This window comes from Arvicanthis niloticus, chromosome 23, assembly GCF_011762505.2.
Source record: "Arvicanthis niloticus isolate mArvNil1 chromosome 23, mArvNil1.pat.X, whole genome shotgun sequence".
NCBI lineage: Eukaryota > Metazoa > Chordata > Mammalia > Rodentia > Muridae > Arvicanthis > Arvicanthis niloticus.
The window spans coordinates 32,200,814-32,223,465 of NC_133430.1; the positions used below are offsets into that span (position 1 = coordinate 32,200,814).

At 49.3% G+C, this 22,652-nt stretch overlaps 1 protein-coding gene across 1 annotated transcript in view; it reads left to right on the forward strand.

The window, feature by feature from the left end:
- The first annotated feature begins 1,267 nt into the window (after window positions 1-1,267).
- Mideas (mitotic deacetylase associated SANT domain protein) overlaps window positions 1,268-22,652 on the forward strand; it is a 69,414-nt gene continuing 48,029 nt past the window's right edge. Inside the window, exon 1 of the mRNA XM_076921697.1 lies at window positions 1,268-1,425. The gene's annotated coding sequence lies outside the window, so the exon portion shown is untranslated. The remainder of the gene's footprint in view (window positions 1,426-22,652) is intronic.

Genomic DNA, 22,652 nt, shown 5'->3' on the forward strand with positions numbered 1-22,652 from the left:
CAACATGCATCTAATCTTTGGGTGAGCCTGTGGCTTCCCCTGAGGTCTTAAGCAGACTTGGGGTGGGGGTATTTCCCACATATTATTTTCCATTAATCTTACATCACCTTTTGACACAAAACCTGCACTCAAACAAAGGACTTTCTGGGCTTTAGTGAGGAGATGAGAGGGCTGAGGAGATATTATCAGGCCAATGTGTTTGAAAGCACAATGTGTAGGAGCAGTTTGGAAGTGGGAAAGGGAAAATTTTGTTCAGGTTTAGCTGAGGTCTCTAAATGGCCTTTTATGGGTCCCTGTTTTCCAGGGCAAACTTCTACCGCACTAAACGTTTCTGTTGGGAAAACGTTCCTGCAGTTTTGGCTGGAAAAAAAAAAAAAAAAAAAAAAAAAAAAGCCCACAGCAAAGGCTAGCCTAGTCCTCTCTCCAGCTTATGGGAATTAGTAGTCTTTCTTTGGGCACTACCGTGTAACTGCTTTCTTACTGTTCACCAGAGACTCAAAAGGCAGCTCCCTGTTGATGTAAGTTTTAATACGCTGAGAAAATTTATTTTGGGCAGTGATAAACTTCAAAATTACTATTGCCTGAAGCTCCTGCGTCCAGGATCCACCTTGTAAATCACTCCTGGCTAATGATGACACCCGAATGCATCAGGCTCCAGAGATTCTGAGACTTGAATGCATAAGGAAGAGGTGGGGATCCGAGAAGAAAGGGAACAGAACGACTATTTCCCAGACCCGACGTGGGTGATGACATAGTTCCTGAAACACAATGCATGGTAACATCGTGTACAAGTACCACCCGGGGAAAACCTCTGACAACCGTGCAGACCTGTAAGGGACCTGAGGACAGGAGACTGGAGTTTGAAGTAGGCCCAGCATTATTCAGGGAAATAGCACACTGCTTTCACCCATGACCTCTGTAGTCCAAATACCAAATGAAAGGAAAACCTTTTATTATCTTTTCCCTCTCTCCCGACTGCGTGTATGTGTGCGCGCGCCTGTGTGAGGGGTGCGGGAGGGGGGGTGTAGGTGAGGGACTTTTTTTTTTTCCTAGGGTCCCTTGAACTCAGCCCCTGAGCTCCAACGCCACCTTTTAGACCGGAGGGAGAGCAGGGCGCCTGCGATTGCACTTGCAAGAGCAGGGTGGGGGGTGGGGCGAGGCTCCCGCAGGCGCTGCAGCATTGGGGGGTGAGGGTCCGGTTGGGGGCCGCGCGGAGGCGCGCAGAGCCGGGGCGCGGGCGGGGCAGGAGGCTGCAGAGCCCTGCGCGCCGCCGCGCTAGCTGCTGGGTCACAGCCCTGGCCCCACCGCCTGCTCGGCGAGGAAGTGACGACTGAGCCGTCCCGAGAGCAACAAAGTTTGAGTCTGCGGGTCGCGCTCGCCTGCGTCCCGCGCCCCCTCGGAGCTGCCCAGGGATCCAGCGTGCAGGTAAGTCGCGGGAGCCCGGTGCCCTTCCCACCGCTGGGGCGCCGACGAGGAGCTCGAGGCCGGAGGGGGTGATCCGGAATTCGTTGGGGCTTGGCGGCGCCGGCCGGGCCCTGGGGCGTTGGGAGTGGGGTGCAGGAGAGGGCCAGGGTGGTGGAGATCTAGGCCAGTGTCGCGACCCAGAAGTGGTTGTTTTGCCTCGGGACTTAGACCGGCTTGATTGCAGCCTAGCCCTCTCTGGGAGCGACCCCTGAAGCGCAGCAATGCCGGGGAGGGGTCTCCCCGGACCCGGGACGGGAGCCAGCCCTACGCCCCGCGCCCAATCTCTTCGGGTTACGTGCAGTTGCTTTTCAAGCCCTTCCCGGTGTTTCCCCGGGAAACGTTCCCTTCCTCTACGCAGCCCTCCGCCAGGCTGCAGGAAGGAAGTTACAGGAACTTTCCCTCTACTTTTGTTTGCTCGGCCTTGCAGTGACGGAGAGCAGAGCAACTCAGAAGTTTGGGTCAACAGCCCTATCCATTTCCAACCAACAAAACCCAGGTTGTCCCCAGGCCTCCTGGAAACAAGCCCCTCCCGACTCTGCACTCTTTCTCTCTCCCCACCACGCCCCGAACCCAACAGTAAGCTCTCTAAGGCCTAACACTTTGCAATTTAGCCATAAAAACTGTCAGCACACCCACGTACATATGTGAGTGTTTTCTATATAAAACTCAGAAAGCCGCTTCCAGTGGACTCCGTGGCATCTTGTTCTTTTCTGTGTTCTAAAACTGCTAGGGCTGCAGGAGTTTGCCTGGGAACTTTGATGATGATGGTTCTCGCCGCCCTCGGTAGCCTCTTGGCGCTGGGTCTTTAAAGAACAGCTGAGAAGTTTATGACATTTTTGCACAGTATAGCAGGGGGCTTGGCGTGGCCCAGCAGCTGGCGCCTGGGCTCCTTGGTTTGTGCCTGAAGCTGTAGCAGCGGCGGGGACAGGGCGATGTGTGCAGGAATGTTTGTACAGGCCGCGGACAGTTGGAGATGGGATGTCTGGAGGTTGAATGGTACAGTCCTTAGCAGCAGCTTCCTGCCGGTCTGTAATTACTGCGTGATTGCACAGTCAGGCTTTGTTGGCGTGGATGTTTATACACACGCTATTGTGCAAGATCTTGGTGGTTGTGAACAAAACGTAGATTTGCATTGCAAATGCTTAGGACGGATCTAGGGCCTGAACTGCAGCCCCCCTCCCCCAATTCTTCTTACTCTTTAACTTTTGCTGGGTCATTTGTTTCCTTGCCTATCCTTTAACCTCTGACAGCTTGCTGATCTCCTGAGAATTTGGAGCCTACTCAGGAAAGCAGGCTCTCTTTTTACTACTTACTACAGAATAAATATCTTAGGCAGCCTGAACATTGTGCCAAGAACTGTACCTTCACTTGTCCTGAGAAAATGTGGGATGACGTCAGCAGGAAAAGGAGATAGGAGATGGCTATCCAACCCTGTCTTAACGGAAGGGCTGTTTGAATTAGCAGAATTGCAGGATTGGAGCTAGCCATAAAGAAGAATCACGGGTCATGTATGTCTGAGCTGGCTAGCCAGACTTTGAGCCTTGAAGTATCAGCTGCAGACATTTAGGTGGGTCCTAATTCCTTTATTGTGTTCTGGGCAAAGGGGAAGCATGCTTAGTGGCTAAAGGAAATGTTCTGGGGCTCTGAGACTATGTGTCTGTGTTGTCGATGGGTGTGGGGGTAAGGTGACTCACATGTTTTCTATAATGTGGGCCCTACACCTACTTCCCCAGTACAGCCTACAGTACAGTATAGCCTACAGTACAGGGGTCTTTATATCTATCCAAATGCTGCCCTACATTTGGAAGTAGGCTGTCTTAGTTACTTTTTTATTGATGTGAAGAGACATTGTAACCAAGGCAACTTATAAATGAAAGCATTTAATTGGAGACTTGCTCACAGTTTGAGAGGGTGAGTCCATGATCATTATGGCAGGGAGCATGGCAACATGCAGGCAGGTAAAATTCTGGAGCAGTAGGTGAGAGCTTATATCTGATCCAGCAGGTGTGGGGTGGGGTGGGGGAGATGGGTCAGGGGCACTGAGTCTGGTATGGGCATTTGAAAACTCAGAGCCCTCTCCCAGCAATACGAATCCTCCATCCTCCGACAAGGCCACACCTCCTAATCCTTCCAAAGTAGTTCCACCAACAAGGGGCCAAGCATTTAAATGTATGAGTCTGTGGGGGTCATACCCATTCAAGGCACCACAGGGGCCCAGCCTGCACATAGAAGAAGGCTAACAGTTTCTTGAGAGCACCAGCTGTAGTGGAGGACCAGCACGATCCTTCTGACACAGTCAAAGAAACAAGTGCTGGATTTGTGTAAGGCCATCCTTCTGTTACCTCAGATGTCAATCATACAGCCAGTCCTGGGCAGAGATTCACCAGGCAATACTTCCCCCCCCCCTTTGTGTTACTGTCTGACTGCTTGGCACCAATCCCCTGCAGTGCACGAATGGCCCTTTGCTCAGAGCAGCAGGAACTGGTGACCGGAACATGCTGCTGTCCCTCCATGGCTTCCCAAGCCAAACAGTGGAATTTCACTTGGAAGCCCAACTGCTGGTTTGCAGCCTTGTGTCATCTGTATGTCACTGACATAGTGACCACTTGTTAGACCATAACATTAGGGCACAATCCATGGCAGGTATCTGTGTGCTTTCAGAGACTGGAGGGAAAACATGTAAAGTCAGGATAGTTCTGGAAAGTCTAGTCCCACAGTAGCCACAGGGGAATGGATTTAGAACAAAAGCCCCACTACAGTAGGTGTTGCCTGGAATTGTGCAACCCTCTTGCTCCAGGGGATATTGAGGGTTTGCCCCCCCTCCCCAACTTGTCTGTCAAGGTTCTTGTCACCTGACCAGAAAACCCCGCCTCTCTGAGGTCTTAGTGATACCAAGATTGCCAGGGAGGAGCAGGTTTCCTTCTGACCCCCAGAGAAAGAGAACTCTGAGTTTATGGTCTTTTATGTCCTTGATGAGACTGGAAATAGGTAAGGCTTTCCTGGTTGGCTGGCAGGATGGCAGGGAGGGTCCTCTTGCAAGGCTTGCTCTCCAGAGCTGTGGCGTCATCTGCAGGAGTCTGTCCCCCACATCTCTAGTTTGGTCTGGCTGAGTTTCACACAAAGCTTAGGCCCTTCCCCTGGTTTACTAGACTTTCTTTGCCTTTGTTCAAAGAACTTACCCCCATGGTGGTATACAGTCCAGGTCTGCCATCTTCACACATGCTTGATGTCACTACTCAGTTCAGAGCCCCTCCTGCTGCCTTCCCATGCACAGTTAGAATCAGCCGTGGAAAACAAGCAAGCTCTAACTCAAAACCTGACATAGGCAACAAATACTTTTATTGCTCCAGTAGGAAATGCTACAGGGAATGTTTGTGGACTTCAATAACTCCAGGAAAAAACAAAACAAAACAACCCAAAATGCTACTGGGAGAAGCAAATTTTGTGAAGAAAGAGGTCTCAGTGTAGAAGGTCCTTTATGTGGTCCAAGCTGAAGCTTCTATTTCTAGCTTTCTGATTCCTTCTGCTGCCTCAGGCCCTGCACGACCTATGCAATGTTTTGACATAACAACTTACCTCCAAAATAGAGAGGTGGAGCAGCCCTGGCTGAAGAAGACATTCCAGACTCTGAAGAAAGTGCTGCAATCTTCCAGATGCTGCGGCCGGCCGTGCGTAACCACATGCGGACTTGGTTCCTTTATAAAGCAGCCCTTGCTTGAGGTCTCAATGAAGCATTTCTTTGTGAGACCCTTAAACCTTCTTTTTCTGGTCCACACGACACAGGGCCAAAGTGTTAGGACTTTGTGCTTTACGTACCACTTGAAGTACACACGAGGCTTTGAATACGCCTCAGATAAAGGGCTGCTCTGTAATCTTAACTTAAATGCCAGTTGGCAAGGGTCATCCTCCTGCCCAGCAGCCTTCAATGGCTCCCCACTGTCTCCATGGTAAGGATCAAACTTCTAGGCTGGTGGTCAGTGCCTTCCACATAGAAGTCTGGCCTCCGCTGTTCTCCTGCCTCAAATCACAGCCCTGACCCAGTGACCCTCTGTGGGTGTTTGTCCAACCACTGGTGGTGGGCGAGCGCTCTGGCCACGCACGCCAGGGTCCGGGAATACCTCCCTCTTCCTCTCTTACACTTGCCACAGCCTTGTTGTCTTCCTGTTTCCTTCCTTTAAGCGTTTCCCTCCCCCACTCAGTGGACTCTGCCTGGGACTCTGGTAACTCCGCTGGGGCCTTCTGATGAAGAGCACCTTAGTCCTGGTGGAAGGGTTTTCAGCTTCTCTTTTGAGTGTGGCTGCACTCAGACCAACGGTTCAGCTTCTTAAATGTAGCTTTAGATAAATGACAGTGATCAGTATAAAACTAGGCTGGACACCCTTGTTTTGTATATATTTATATCTCTGGACCTGTTCCTCCACTTACAGCACGTTTTGGTAAACACAATGAATGATGGTGGTGGTGATGATTGTGATGATGGTGGTGGTGATGATGATAATGATGGTGGTGGCGGTGGTGGTGATGGTAATGATACAAAAGGCTAGAGTTGAATGTGTGTGCTTCTGCATAGGTTTGCACATAAGCTAAGCCTCAAAACCCATGATTCGCGGTGTTACTTGAAAACACGTTTCCAGGCCTGCCTCCCTTGCCTCTTAGCCTGTCCCTGGACCCTCTGACTCTTCACCTCATTAATTTGCCCCATGTCTAGCACCGCTTTCTCTCTGGGTGTCAGATAGTATCTGTCCAGCATCTGAGCTCACTCCTTGACCTGACTTGGGTGTGCTGTCCGCCAGTGATGCCCTGCAATGCCTTGGGGCCTGTCTTAAGGGCTGAGGGCTTATTCTCCAGGTTGGCCAGGCCTTCTGAGGGAACCTGAGGCAAGACTAGAGATGGGCTGTTTCCCAGGTGGCTGCAAGCTTGCTTTGTGCAATCAGAGGCTGACCTCTAAAACTGGGTTAAAGTAGAAAATTGAGTCTTGGGGCGGGGGTCCTGGCTATGCTCTGAGGTGAGGCTTGAGGAGAATGAGCCAGTTCTCAGGCTCAGACTCACACAACTTTACCTTGAAAATTAGCTTCTTTCTGTTTAAAAATATTATGTATGGACTGGGTGTGGGCATGCATTGTGTGCGACGTGGTGCGTGGGTGGGGGTCAGAGGACAATTTAGTGAAGACGGTGCCCCTCCCCCACCTTGATGGGTCCTGAGGACTGAACTCGGGCCTCCACCCACTGATCCATCTCACCAGCCCAAGGTTTTTCTTTTCTTTTTTTTATACTCAAGATATAATTCATATATTATAAAACACACCCTATAGGTGTATTCTTTAAATTTAGTAGATGCCCCTCCCCCTGTTTTCCATTTCCTGTTTAGGAAGCTAATATATATGCATAGTTTGAGATGCAAATGATATGTTACATGGGTCTAAAATAAGTCAAAATAATTCCAACAGAGACAAAGGAGGTTGCTGTACACACATACACACGTATATTCAAAGAGAATTAGAAAAATATATATTATTAATTATGAGAGAAAGATTCTTCTTAAGAAAAATGCAAAGCCCAGAAGCTATTATAAAATCTTGATATAGGGCTGGAGAGATGGCTCAGTGACAAAGTACTTGCCATACAAGTTTAGATTCTCCGTACACACTTAAGGACATAATGGCCGGCCTGAAATCCTGGCACTTGGGATGCAGAGATGAGATCACAGCAGCAGCCTGGCTTGCTAGCTCACTGAGTCAGTGAGGTCTGGGATCAAGTGAGAGACCCTGTCTTAGTGCAGAAGGTGACAGGCAGTCGAGGAGGACACCTGACGTCTGCCTCTGGCTTTCATATGTATGTGCACACTTGTACACGTGTGTGCCCATCCATGTGGACATGGATACACATTCCTGCATCCATACACCATACCACACACACACACACACACACGCATGCACGCACACATGCTGCACCACATACACACACATACACATGCATGCATACCTCACACACACATGCAAAGGAGAGAAACTTGATAAAACATAAAGTTTGAAAAGGAGATCCCATCCTCTCACACTCTTCACGCCTGCAGGCCTATGGTTTCTCTCTCTTAGACAAATAAATGTGACTTTTTTTTTTCAGCTACTCTTCCGGCTGTAGTCTTAGCAAACAGAGGGAAATATGAATCCATACACAGAAGTTTGGAGATCCGTTCTATACCAGCCCATGTGAGGTGGCCTCGCTTTCCCTGAGGGCTGAACTCTATTCTGCTGTGTGAATGCTGTGATTTATGCCACTAGTCACTTACAGAGGAATGCTTGGATTGTTTCCAGCCCTTGCAACTGCAAACAGCCCTGCAACAAACACACTGAGAATTCACCTTCAATCCAAAATTCTCTTTCTCTTCTTTTTTTTTTTTTTTTTTTTTTTTTTTTTTTTGTTTTGTTTTTCAAGGCAGGGTTTCACTGTAGCCCCGGGTGTCCTGGAACTCACTCTGTAGACTAGGCTGGCCCTGAACTCACAGAGATCTACCTGCCTCTGCCTCCCAAGTGCTAGAATTAAAGGTGTCTGTCCCCCCTTCACTCCCCCTCCCGTCACCTTTAGCCCTTAATTGATTTTAATTGCTAGCAACTTGTTAAGTCCCCCAAGCTTTCTAGCCAGACATAGCAACCAGCTCCCAAGAGGAATGAAGAGAAGGCCCAGCAACACAGACCTGATGCCTTGAAACAGCTGGTTAAAACACAGGGCCAGTGTTGTGGGTGTTGCGGGTCAGCCGTGGAGCTCTTGTGAGTGAGTTCCACAAGCTCACAGAAGCCTGTAGCCTGGTGAGACCCAAGGGCAGAGATGCCCGAGTGTGAATCCCTGGGAGAATGGAATTTGGTGGGACAGTGGATAAGGTCAGGGATGCGGACATAATTAAGATGAGCTGTGCGAGTCCTTTAGTGGACACGAAGGCCACAGCAGGTGTAATTGCTCCTTTTTCTTCCTTTTCTGAGACTGAGTCTGTCCTTGTATCCAGACTGTCTTGGAGTTTAGAGTCTGCTCTCTTTGTTCAAGCTGGCTTCCCACTTGCGATCTTCCCGCAGGCTTCCAAGTGTTGTGATTATAGGTTTGCACTGTTGTGTCGGCATCATATACGCTTGTGATACTTAGACTTATCTTAACCCATCCTATTTATAGAAGAAGATTGACCACCAGGTGGAGAGGGAGGGATATATATATTATGAAATAGTAGTTCATTTAAATGCTATTGTATTTCCCAGTATGGTGAAATGATTATCTCACGATATCCTATCACAAAAGGCTGGGGGCTCTTAGCACACACTTACAACTGATTGGAAAGGCAGGTTTAAGTGGCTATTTTTTTTCCTGTTGTTCTATTATGTTCTGTCTTTGCCCCCCCCCCCCGCCTTCACCCCCTCCCCTGTTCTGCTCTCTCTCCTTCTTCCTAGTAAGCTTGACTATTTGACTTCTTCATGTAAATGAACATGGTAAGAGAGCCCAAGGCTGTGGACCTCCTGGGAAGATCATGGAGTCTGTAAGTTAGGAAATGACTGTATGGGGCTAAGCAAGAAACGCTCTTCAAATAGACACTCAGGGGATAACCCAGGGGGATCCATGGAGCAGGTTTTAAACTGCAGTTCGCTCACCTAGGATTACAGATGGAAGCTTTGTGCTTGGGTTGCCTGTAGTTGGTGTGGGATTGAGAGAGGGCACTGCCCACGTGGAGGAGGAGCACCTTGCGCTGAAGCCATGGTCTGCTGCATGCCCTCTCCTTACCCCACCCTTCCTCGACCTTCGAGCCGAAGACCAGAAAGAGGCTTGCAAAGAAGTAACCAATATGGATCTTTGTCTGCTCCTGCATGCGCTCTGGGGTACCTCAGGAGCCACCAGCCCAGCCTGGACCTTGTCTTGCATTAGAGGAGGCGGGGCCTCAGGATTTCTTCAACCACCTCACCGAGGAGGTGCTAGCGGATGGCATTTAGAGTCTGATGTTTCTAGTCATGGAAAAGAAAACTGGTCACGGCCGTAGGCCGTAGCAGCGGTAACTCTGCACTGTGTGACTTACAAGGTGCTCTCTCTCTCTCTCTCTCTCTCTCTCTCTCTCTCTCTCTCTGTTTCATCTTTCTCTCACAGCACATTCATTTAGGGAGAGAGAGCACACGGTGTTGAAGAAAGTAAGGCCCAGTAGCACTAGGGATCCAAGCACGAGGAAAGTTCAAATGTCCACTCCACATCTGCGTTCTTCGAGAGGACAGTGGGACACGAGGTGACAGTGGGACACACCATCCAAGAGCAGTTAAGCATTCGGTAATTCAGTGTTCAAGGCTAGTTAACTCTCCCAGGGTCAAGGGAGAGTGAAAAGTCAGGGAAGGCCTTGCTTACACCCTGCAGGGCGTGTGTGTTATATGACTGCCGTGGAGTTAATGAAGGGGAGGCTTACCAGGCGGTGGTGGTGCATGCCTTTAATCCCAGAGGCAGGAGGATCCCTGAGCTCTAAGGCCACCCCGGCCTCCAGATGGAGTTCCAGGATGGCTTGGCCTACGAAGTGAAACTCTGTCTTGAAAAAAAACCAAAACAACAACACAACACCTCCCGCCCTTCACAAAAAATGAAGGTGGGGCTGCCTGAACCTCCGGAGAGTCTTTTAAAAGCAAGTTGGCAGCCACAACTCCGCAAAGAGAGCCAGGGCGGTGTAGAGACAGGGAACGGCTCAGCCAGGCCTGGAGGTACAACAGATATGCTTGGGAGCGAATTGCAAGTGGTGAGAACTGGTGGGAGAGAGCGGTCAGGTTGTGAGCTTGCACGGGCGCTTGCTGTATGTACAAGCAAAGAGGTCTGGACCACTCTGGAGACAGTGGGGAGCAGCTAGCACCAGATAGGTGTGTGTGTGTGTGTGTGTGTGTGTGTGTGTGCGTGCCTAGGGGTGTGTGTGTGGGGGGGTGATGGGTGTTTCCTTTCCAAAGCTCACTCAAACTGCAGCACAGAGATTGATTGGAGGTTGAGGAAGAGACCCAAAGGGCCACAGCGAGAGGGTGTTACAGTCTTTGAAAGAGGGAGAAAGGCAGAAGTTGGTTAAGGAGACGTCAGGAGTTGGCTTGGTGGACCCACTGAATGTTCAGTGCAAAGCAGTCAAAAGGTGAGCTCAGATTTCTGCTCAAGACATGGAAGGAAGAGCAGGTTTTAGGGGGAAATGGAGTCTAAGTTCAGCCACACTGCTGGGTAGGAACCTCAGGGACATCTGAGAGCGATGTCCAGTGGGCAAATCAATCGGTCTGCGGCAAGAAACCCCCAAAGAACTGTTTGTGGGGTTTGGCCCTCCCAGCTCAGTAGCCCATCTGATTTTCTCGTGGCTACTCCAAAGACACACCATTTAAGAAAGAATGATGGCTGCTACCCAAGCCTGATCACCTCTATGGCCTCTTTGGTCTGTTAGCCATTCTGAAGAAGATTTTTTTTTGGGGGGGGAGGGGGATCACCAGTACATAAAAATCTGTGGGAGCTCACAGAGAAAATGACGTCATGCGAGGAGGAAGTGGGGAGGTCACCGGCTTAGGGGCTCTGGCTGAAGAGCTAACAGCTGAGACTGAGAAGGCAGTGAGAAGGAAGCGGTCAGGAAAGCTGGAGGAGGAGAAGCTAAGGACAGGGACTACGATTCTGTGCACAAAATTATGCTGTATTGCACTCTATGAGAGTTCTCCGTTAGACTTTCTTAAATCGGGTTAAGGTAGATCCACCATTGATCCTCGGGAAGTCAAGACAGAGCGTTGGAAAGACAGATTGGTTAAGAAGTGAAGTTGTGAAGGCTTTGGGGCGGAGGCAGTGGGGGTGGGGGTGGCATCTCCTGGGATATGGCTTCCTGCAAGGTCTATAACCTAGGTTTCCTCAGCACAAGTCCACGTTATCCTGAGATGGTGAGGAAGTAGAGAAGGGTCCAGGGCAGCAGGGATTGCTTTTTAGTTTTGACACATATACTTTTAATATATTATTATTAAATATATTAAAGTATATTTGACACATATACTTTTAATATGTGGCATCTGCTCAATTTAAGAGCCAGAGCAGTTGCCACATTGGCGGTTCTCGGGTGGCTGTGGTCCTTTGGGATAGTTATAGGTGTTGTGATTAGATTCTTCACAGAGGGAAAGAGAGAGACAACCCTTCATCTCTCATACCTGTTCCTCCTCTCCTCCCTGCCTCCTTATGCACTTTAGGCAAACATCCCATCGTGGAGCTACATCCCCAGCTGAGCAGAGGCTTGAGTGAAGTGTTTCATGGGCCTCAGGGGTCTGTGTGTAGATGGGAGATACAGGGTGAGTCTTAGGTCTGCATGTAGAAGGTGACTTTAGCTGAACTGAAAAGAAATTTACCAGAAGGATATTAGGTATTCATTGAATGTCCTGGAGGCAGGTTCAGAAATCAATCAGGATTTGTGGGAAGCTGGATAGCCAGAATCAGAGCCAAGGTAATGAAGACACTGGGTGTGGAGTTATTGCTGAGTTCAGGCCTGGATGGTCTCACCCCTACAGAATGAGTTCTGAACTCCCCCCCAACACTCCCCCCGCCCCGCCTTTGGGTACCACTACTCATGCTCTGACCTCTGGCCTTTGCCCTTCCTGGTGCTGTGGTGACCCCCAACCGTAAAACAATTTCATTGCTGCTTCATAACTAACTTTGCTACTGTTATGAATTGAATTGTAATTATCTGATATATGACCCTGTTGGGGTCCTGACCCTCAGGATGAGAACCCCTGCTCTACGAAAAGCCATTCACTCAGTTCCTCTTGCTTTGTCTGTGTGCTTGCTGCTGGTCCCCAGGAGCCAAGCTCAGGAGCTTTCGGTTTCTTCAGTGGTGGGTGGAACTCTTCCTCCTCCTGGATCTCAATACCAGGTGTCTGAAACAGAGAGGGGTGCACATGCCAAGTGGGCAGGTGTCCCCCATACCTTGGCGTGATCGGAAGTGCCGGATGTGGGAGAATGAGATGGGACTTCCCTCTTGGGCCGTTAAAACATCCACCTCTTCTTGATCATAATCTTTTTGGATGTCTTTCCAAGTCTGTCCCCTTCTGCTGAGCCTCAGGATTGTTGTGTGTTCTGGAGCGCCGAACCTCTCGTTAGCAGTTGGGTTTCTTCTCTGACATCGGAGCCTTTCTGGTGGGAAAGGCTGAGCATCCCAGCATGTGGGCAGGCCAGCACTTCTGATTCCATTTGGAAAACCTCAGTGCTGCCCCACGGGAACATGCGCCCAGGCATGGCCGCTCTCTAGGTAACAGTTATGACTGGAATTTTGTTCCTTTTCCAAAGGCTGTAGGAGACTCTCAGGATCATGAGGCATTTGGGAGGGTACCATCTTGCTTTTCAGACCAGGGGTTAGTGCTTGTTCTCTGGTTTGGGTTGGGAAATAGTTGAGGCCTCTGGTGCCCCAGTAGTGGGCACCCCTCCAGTTCTGAAGCTGTCAATCTAGGTTAAGATGTTATACCCAACCTTCCCCCCCCCCCCCAAGATAGGAGATAGGAGCTGGGGCATTGTCTGCCTGGGACTGTCAGCACCCTGCCACATCCTTGCTCAACTTCCCAAAAGTTCTTGTGATCTCCAGCCCCCTTCCTGTCCTCACGCCGTGCCGATGAAACAAGGGGACATTGACCATTTGGTTCCAGTAACCTTGGACAAATGAACTAATTTCTGTAAAAATAATAAAAAATAAAAGTCGCAGTTTTGAACTTACCAGCGCTTAGCTGGGGTAGGAGAGCATCAGTAGGAGTTTAGGATTTTTTTTTTTTCTCCTGATGTTGAAGCATCGGGATCCATGTAGGGTCAGGATTGCCCGGCCGGTGGGGAAGAGGCTGCACACCTCGCCATATTGACTCTGGGTAATTTACACTGAGGTGGCCTGTGCATCTTGAGATGAAATACATTGTGTTAAAGCGGAAATGAAGTCTCAAGGGACCCAGTTATTCTATTAAAATACAGCTCTGGTCTTGTCACTGTTCTTAACAACCCTTAGAGCTGCCCACATCCTGCAGGAGAAACCCCACCTTCCTCAGAACGGCCCGAGGCCCTTGCTCCTTTGCACGCAGCCTTATGGCCTTAGCTTATTCTTTCCTGTGGGAGCCAGGTCCTCACTGCCTCTCTGCTTTCGCTCTCCTCTGCATCCCCTCATTGTTTCCTCCGTGTGGAACGTCCTCCCTGCCCCTTTCCCTCTTGGCAGATGTCCACAGAGCCAGCTGGCAGTCACCTGCTTCCACACTGCCCCCTTTTAAGCCACACCGCCTTTGGGGTTCTGGAACCAATTTCTAACTGTGACATGTTGGGAGTCAGATGCAGGTATGCCTGGAGTCTCACTGGCCTGGAATTGAGCCTGCCACACAGTAGGGGTTCCACAGGGAGGGCACTAAGGATAGCCAGAGGGGATGTGGGCTCAGTGGGACCTGATGTTCAGGGGGTTAGGTGTGCCCGCTGAACTGGTTGCCTGCAGGACAGTCCCTACCCACTCAGTCTCCTTTAGCCTCTGCTGCTACCCCTTGGTGCTCTCCTGTTTTCTTTGAGGCTTCCCAGATCCTGGTGAGGCAGAAATGGAGTTACAGCATACAGATCCCCGCTACCGGCCTTGCCCACTGTAAGAAGGACTCAGATGAGACATTCTGACCATGTGTCTGTGGTGAGGAACTGGTGTAAAGGCAGTAGACTTGCCTTTCTACCCGAGGAAGCACCAATCCTGGCTCTCCTCAGCGGCTTCACAGTTCTCCTGCACGGGACAGTCTCCTGCTCTGCACAGAGAGGGAATGAAGGAGAACAAGTCAGCCCACCGTGGAAGAGAGATTGGTCTCTTTTCGATGAGGGCCCTGTTCAGTGTGGTTGTTCTTCCTGTTAGAGGGTGGGGAGAAACTTGTCTTCCTGACAGTGACTTCAGGGTGTACCATGAGCTCCAAAGCAGAGACTTGGGGCCTATGTGTGTCTATAAAAGGATTTGGAACACATGAAGGTCTCTCCATTTGGAGATACTGCCAATCTGCCACATGGTTGCCTTCATGGTGCCTTGTGGTTGGAACCAGAGGTCCGTGGAGGCATTCCTTCACCAAAAGTGGTCTGTATGCCACTTGGAGAATACTGTGGGAAACATCCTTCTCACTACGGTGGCTGAGCTCAAAGCTGAGGCAATCTTGGGCAGAACTGAAATGCTTGCCTGTTAGACCAGTGTTGATTTGCATGGCTTACGCTGTTCCTAGATACATTTCCAGAACCTGGAAGGGCTGGCGTTTCTGATTCCTTTTAGGAGGCCATCTTTGCTCTTGGCAGATTGGATCTCGGGGTGGGCGGGGGGGGGGGGGGGGAGCCCGGACGGCAGATGTGTGAGTTGATGTCTAGAGAGGTTTCAGCTTATTTTAGTATGGCCAGTGCATGGACATTGCTTTAGCCTTTCTCTCTGTGGGACCCGCTCTTCTCTCTTTCCACCCAGCCCTCTACTGTCTAGCCCTCCAAATGTCTCTTTGTCATTCTTCCTCCTCAACAAAGTGGTCATGCCATCTCCAACATCATAGGGCATTCGGTCATAGGACATTACTCCAGGTGCCCCACCCACAGAAGAACTGAAGAACAGGCTTTTTTTTTTTTTTTTAAATCTCTCTCTTTTTAAAAAAGGTCCATTGGTGTTTTGCCTGCATGTATGTCATATGAGGGTGTTGGATCCTGGAACTGGAGTTACAGACTGTTATGAGCTGCTATGTAGGTGCTGGGAATTGAGCCAGGGTCCTCTGGAAGAGCAGCCAGCACTCTTAACTGCTGAGCTATTTCTCCAGCCCTGGAAAAAAATATGCATTTTAAGAGTAGATACCGGGGGCTGAAGGGATGGCTCAGTGAGGAAGAGCATTTGTTGTACAAGCATGGCCTGAGTTTGGATTCTAACATTCACATAAAATACTGGGCATGGCAGCATATAACTATAACCCCAGGCCTGGGCATGGGGGTGGAGTCTGGAAAATCACTGGGATGTACGGGCTGTGTGTGTGTGCACCTACATACACAAACCACACGTACCAAACCACCACCACCACACCACACCACACTCACGCACACGGGTGGGAGGAAATAGCCGTGTACAAAGCTCTGATATGTACACAGGCAGCAGAGGCAGAGGCGAGGGTTGTGGTTGTGGTGCGTGCCCTGATTGCTGGATTTGTGAGGTATCATCAGAAGACTTCTGGAAAACAGACAACCCTGGTAACTCACAGGGAACAGTGTATATTTTTAAATGCCACGGTTGAAGCTGTAAGAAAATGCTAATTGCCTTTCACCTTATTAGAGCTACTCTTGGGAATTAATTCTAAGGAAATAGTTCTAAAAGGGAATAGAGAGCTATACGCACAAAGGTATTTGTGGCAGAGTTGTTTAAAATAGCAAGAAAACTGTTAACGGCCCCAGGGTTCCATGCGGCTACATAATTTATGATACCTGGATTCTGGGGGGGGTTGTACTGCAGTAATATGAAGGTCCTGTTAATTCATGGGAAAATGTTGATGAATTTTAATGCCACTAAGTAAAACATAAAACCACCTATGCATATACTAGTGAGTGGATAACATCTCCAATGCTTGGTCATAGTGTAAGCTGACATAATACAAACGCTGGACTTAGGTGAAGAGGCCGTGCTTGGGAATATTTGTATATTTGATGTATACTATCTATACTTTCAAAAGATTAGGGCCCAACATCAGAGACTTCGGAAATGGGTGGGGAGGTCCCGGAGGGACTCCAAGCTTCCCTCCCATCTGTTACCACCAGCAAGGCCCAACTGCTCCTGCTTATCAGCTGCCGCATGCTGGGGCTGGGGAATTCAGATTGTCCTGACTGGCACACTGTAACTTCAGTGTTAACAGCATTAGGACCCGGCCTCCTGAAGCTGGGTCGCTTGGTGGTGAAACACCAGGTGGTTCAGAGACCCAGGAGGTGGTTCACACCTGAGTTTCCAGCGAACCAGCCAGCAGGATGAGCATGTCGCCCTTGAGGCCCTGAACCACCCACTCACTTGCAAGCCCTAGCCACAGGTGGTGAGAGCCAGCTCTCTCTTCTGCAGTTCCTAACAGGTAGCAGGGTGTGCTTTGTAAGCTGACCTCCACAGCCCAGCGTCAGCCAGGTGGGGCCCTGGTGAGGTAGTGTCTTGGGTGTGTCTATTGTAGAACTTATTTTAGTATTAGAGTTGTTTTTTAATGCTGTCCTTCTGAAACCTCCGCCTTCATCCAATCCACCTTTGGCTTATCAAAGAGGGTCTATGAGTCCCCATATTGCCACCAACTTGCAACTTGGAGCTGGGCTCCAGCTGAGAGCCAACTTTTTTTTCCTGATGACCCTGTCATATTAGGGCAATTTTAAATTGTCTGTGCCCTGTGAATGGCCCTGTCACCCTCATATTAGATCCTTTTATGCAGCCTTTTCTTCAAAGAGGAGAAACTTTTTTGACGCATGTTATTTCTGTTTGGAGACCCTTTCTTTGCCCTTTCCTTGTGACCAGTCCAGGATTGTGACCTCAGCAGGAAATGGAGATTCACTGGCAGGGTTTGGAGTCTTGGAGTGGGTGGAGCTACAAAGCTCTGGGTGTATCTTGAATGGGCAGGTTGGAGCTTGCTAGAACAAGGGCCACTGTAACAGATCTTAGAGATAGGCTCGGATATGTCCAGGCCTATCTGGGACTCCGTTATCTCAAGCATATGTGTGCTAAAACCAAATTCCAGAACTGTCAAAGATCTGAAGTCCTTTTGCTCCGAGGTCACATTAAAATAGGACCTTCTGGTTGGAGGTTTGCCAAGGTCCGAGAGGAACTGGGAAAAGAATGTGGATTCCGGGGCTTGCTTGGATGCTCATGAGAGCTATCTCATGTCTTCCTGGACGAGCAATGCTCATGCATGGGATTAGAGTCGGGGTGGGGGTTTGGTGGGGGACAGACTGTTACGTTTCCTTGGCACATGGTGGCCATTCATAGGTACTTTGGCTCCATCTTCACCCAATCCTGACAGTTGACTTAGTTCTGATCACTGCTGGTGGCTGAATATTAATTAATTTGCTGCGGAACCTACATAGCAGGTCGTCTTCCTGAGCTCAGGACCCGCCCATCTCAGTTCCCTAATTTAGCGATCACGTGTGTGCCCCAGGGTTGTCAGCTGCTTGGTTCTTTTGAAGCTTGAAACACATTTCCATAGAAACAATGCTATAAATGGTTTCTGGGTTCCTAGGCTAGCCCACAAAGAGCCTTGGTATCACCCCAGAAGCTGCCGAAGCAAGGTTATTAGTAAAATCGAGAGAGCGTACACGCAGCAGTAAGCATTAGCGCTGAGACATCGTGGGGTTAAATGGTGTGGATTTATTTGGGTAACTTCATTTCTTCTGTGAGAGTTGTCTTTCAAAGTTGTCCTGATAAAGAAAGTTCTGGGGTCCTTTGGCCCCAACCCTTCCCCCTCCTTTACACTTTTGCATTTCTTTCCTTGTCTTCATCTGGATGCCTGGGGCTTGGAGCCTCTTTGCTGCTCTGGGACCTTGGCCTGGGCTGGCTCCTAAACAGGATCCCTGTTGTTTAAACCGATCTCCTCCGCAACCCGAGAGGACAAACATTACATAGCAACAGCTTGCACCGTTCAGACTTCTCACCTGATTACGTCTGATGCTCCTGTGGGTGTCTGTTTGCAAAGCAGCCTCTACACATTTCTTTGGGCTAATTTTGACACTTCATGTGATTTTTATCAGATTGGTCGGTGCATTGAGCCCATTCACACTTCAGCCTGTTGCTGTGTCGTACCTTAAGCAAAGGAGATTTCTATTCCTTGGCTCCATATACAGTTGCTGTGAGCGTCCGATTGTTTCCACAGGCGATAGTCTCTTGATCGGGATTACTTGGTCAGTGTTAGACTCTTGCCAGACGAGGTCAGTTCACATTCTAGAAAGAGTTAAGCCCATTGCAGTGTATGTACAGCTGTCTCCCCAAAGCCCTCCCGACAGCAGCTTTCTTGTCTTATTTATTTATTTTCAAGTTGACTCAGCTGTAATGGGGCCTTAATGGCATTCTGATTTGCATATCCTAAAATCGCTGCTGAGACTACAGTTTTCCTCCCAATGATCTGCTGTTTGTGTTTCTGCATGCGTCAAACCCTGCTCATCTTCTTCAACTGCAGAAGTCCTTCCTCCCTTCCTGCCTGAGTGGGGTCTGATCCACCCTCATACCTGAGGGGCTGACAACCCTAGTTAGTGACTCTGCCTGTCAGCCTCTTGATTGCTGGGGTATAGGTGAAGGAGCCTGGGGGAGCTCTGGGATAGAGGCTGACGGGCAGGGGACTAGGGGGAGGCAGGGGCTTGTCTGGGAGCTTCTGCAGGAGGGTCAGAGGTGACCTCCTTGGGAGCGGTTGGCCGGAGAGGGTCTGCAGAGAAGGCTCAGGCTTTAGAGCTGGAGAGGGCCCTGGGGTGCTTCCGATCTGCGGGTTGTCGGGGAACTAGGAGGATGAAATGACAAGCTGGCACAAGTGGGATGAGGAATGACTGTCACCTATGACCGAGGAAGGATGGGGGACAGCAGTGGATCAGCATGTGACAGCCAAGTGTCTCTGCCACGCCTTATACGTACTTCTCAGTTCCTTCTCCAAGGAAACTAGGATGTAGTCAGTGCCAACTGATTGCTCTTTTTTTTTTTTTTTTTTTTTTTTTGGTTTTTTGAGACAGGGTTTCTCTGTGAAGCCCTGGCTGTCCTGGAACTCACTCGGTAGACCAGGCTGGCCTCGAACTCAGAAATCCACCTGTCTCTGCCTCCCAAGTGCTGGGATTAAAGATTTGCACCAGTACCTGGCTTCAGTTGGTTTCTGTTTTTGTTTTTCATGACAAAACAGAAACCCCAACTTTCAGTTTAAATTTTCTCACTTATTTAAAACATTTCTTGAGACTTAGTTATTTTAATTTTATGCATATGATTTGCCTGACTGGTGCCTGAATGTCTGTGTACTGAGTGCCCAAGGAGGCCAGGTGAAGGTGTCAGATCTAGAACTGGTGTCACAGAAGGTTTTAGGCTCCCTGTGGGTGCTGGGAATTGAGCCCAGGTCCTATGGAAGTCAGGACTCTTAGCTGCTAAGTCATTTCTCCAATCCCTAATCTCCTGACTGAAAAAAACAAAAACAAAAACTTGGCAATAAAGTTCATTAAAAATAAAATGTAATATATGGGTCAGACAAAATATCCCTGAGAGGGAGAATGGCCATTCTCCGGTCTTCATCCCCTCAATTTATTCAGCTTCCTTATCTGGGAAACAGGATGTGTGTTCAAGGTCAAATCCACGTGTATGACCTTGGGAGGGTGAGCTTTTCTACCCTCAGCTTCCTTTTGTATAAAATGGGGATAATGGCTTCCTCCCGGGGTGCTGGTTGCCAGGCATGCCCTACCCATGTGTTGGGTAGGTCCTTTGTAGGTTATCCAGAAAAGTGAGAGTCAAGCTAAGACCTTTGCTTACCTTTCTCAGTCCAGAACCTACACCACATCCTAAGACCCTGCATCCTATGGACACTGGAGTCTTTCATTTCCATGGGAACTGCAGGTTACTTTAGGAGAACTTGAATGCCTTTGCAGCTACTGAACTTAACTCTGAGGCCTCGTAACGAAGTGGGCCTTATGCTGTCAGCTCTGGGACCCAGGCGACCACATGTCGGTAATGACAGTATCATACACACTGAGTTTAAGGAGCCACTGATTCTAATAAGGGATTTTATGTCAAGCTAAAAAGAGAAAATGGGGCTGGAGAGTTGGCTCAACAATTGAGAGTACTTCTTGTTCTGCAGAGGACCTGAGCTGGGTTTCTAACACCCATAGGGGTTGACTCATACCACCTGTAACTCTAGCGTCAGAAGGTCCCTGCCCCTTTCTGGATTCTGTCAGCATCTGTATTTATATGTACATATGCGTATGTGTGGACACACACAGAGACACACAGACACACACTTTTTTTTTTTTTTGAATGTATGAGTATCTGCATGTACACCTGCAGGCCAGAAGACAGCATTGGATCCCATTGCAGGTGGCTGTGAGCCACCATGTGGTTGCTGGGAATTGAACTCAGGACCTCTGGAAGAGCAGTCGGTGTTCTTAACCACTAAGCCATCTCTCCAGCACCCCCCCCCCCACACACATTAAAAATATTAAATATTAAAAACTGTTTTATTTATTTGGTTTCCTGAGACAGGGTTTCTGTATGTAGCCCTGGCTGTCCTAGAACTCGGTTTGTAGTTTGTCCTCCACTCACAGAGATCTGCCTGCCTCTCTCTGCCTCCTGAGTGTAGGGATCAAAGGCGTGCACTGCAACCACAGGGCTAAAATAAAAATTTTAAAAGGAGAAAATTCTGGTAATTAAATCATACATACAGGCCACAAGGCCCAGTATTGAAGGTAAATTAAGAGGATGGATTGAACCCAGGAGTTTGAAGCCAGTCTGGGCAACATAGTAAGACCCTCTCTTTTACACAGAAACCAAAATCCAAAATCCAGCCAAACCAAACAGTAACGAACACATGGTATCTGTGGTCACAAGCATCCCAGAGGTGCTAAGGTAGAGTAGCCAGTAAATTATGATCTATTTTCTATATATGGTTTTATTAAAGTTCTTGCCAAAAGTATTCACTCGTATGCACCAAGCGCAGGTACTGTGTAGACATCAGGGTTACCCAGGTGTAAGCTGTGCCTTGGAAGAGCTCTGATCTGGCCCATGATGCTCTGACCCAGGGAAGGTGAGCAAACAGAGGACAATGCATGGATGGTGGAGTAGAGATAATGCAAGGACCAGTGTAGGAGTGGAGACTGAGAAGGGGTTTGGGTGCCAGAGCTTTACCAGGAAGTGCTGTTAAAAGAGAGGGAAGTTAAGCAAGGTAAGATGTTGCAGCTGCAGCTGCAGCCCACTGGCAGCCCCGCAGCACACACAGCTACACCACAGTCGGTCCCACCAGAGGCTCCTCTGCTGGGGGCAGCAGTGACCTTTCAACCAGCAGCGCAATAGCCAGCCTGGTAAAATGAGCCCTGGAGAACTCTAACACTGTGTATGCATGAACTTCACTTGCTTGGAGGAATGAAGGAAGGTGTTCTGGAAGTGCCATAAGCTGTGGTCTGCTGGGAGACCTGGGCATGGGTTACCTGCAGCTGAGGAGAAGAGGAAGAGAAGCAGGAGTGAGGTGCAGACATCTTGGGGAACCTCAGGTTGTCTGTCTGTGTTGGGTGGGGACAGGCTGGGATGCTGGACGGTCCCAGGAGCGTGATCGTGCTAACCAGTCTGGTTCACAGCCCCAGCTTTCTGTAGTAGGTGATAGGAACTCCTAAGGAATCGGTATTCTGATGGTTTGTGGATCATACAGTGTGTATGGCCAGAAGCAAAGAGACCAGTTAGGAGGTGAGGAGAGGACAGCCAGTGGCGTGGGCCAGCCATTTAAAACTCTCTTGTCTTCACTTTGCAGATGAGCAAATAGAATGTTTAAGTAACCTGCTCAAATCGTGGTTCTCAGGCTGGTGTGAGCCAGGATTTGTAACTAGACCAGAGCACTGAAGTAACTATGAATTTTGGATTTTAGTCCATGACTTATCAATCTTAGCTTTTATTTTAAAGCTTGCTTCACAGTACACATTGGATCTCTGGGGATCCCTTTCTTCCAGGCTCATTGTGCTGATGGAAAGCTGAGTTCCAGCTGGCGGCCAACAGGAGAGTCTGTCCAGTGGCCTGGGGACTATGCTAAAGCGAGCCACCCAGGAAGCTGGTAGTTCTTGCCTCTTAAAGAAAGGGTGTCTCTGTCCCTTGGCCCTCTGGTCAGCCCTCCCTGGCAGCCACACCTGTTTTGTTCTTCTCCCTGCAGCCAGCCAGATGTCTCTCTCCCAGAGTGACAGGAGCAACTGGGGACATCTATAGAAGCTCCCTTTCAGGCCTGACAAAGGCACTAGGAACCTGGCTAGGCCTGAAGGGGAGGGGCGGGAGGGAGGTACCCAGGGATGCAGACAGCTGGGGGCTGGCGTGGCAGGCATTCCCTAGAACAGGTGAAGTAAATGAAGCAAAGAGGAGGGTCCCTGGTTCTCAGGGCTAAAAGAGATCAAATGTGGAAACATCTCAGCTTAATTTCATGACTGGGTAGCTTTCAGCGGTCCACTCCATCAGGAAGGACCTGGTAAGGCCTGAGGGAGAAGACACAGTCATCAGAGGGATGTCCCTAATCAGC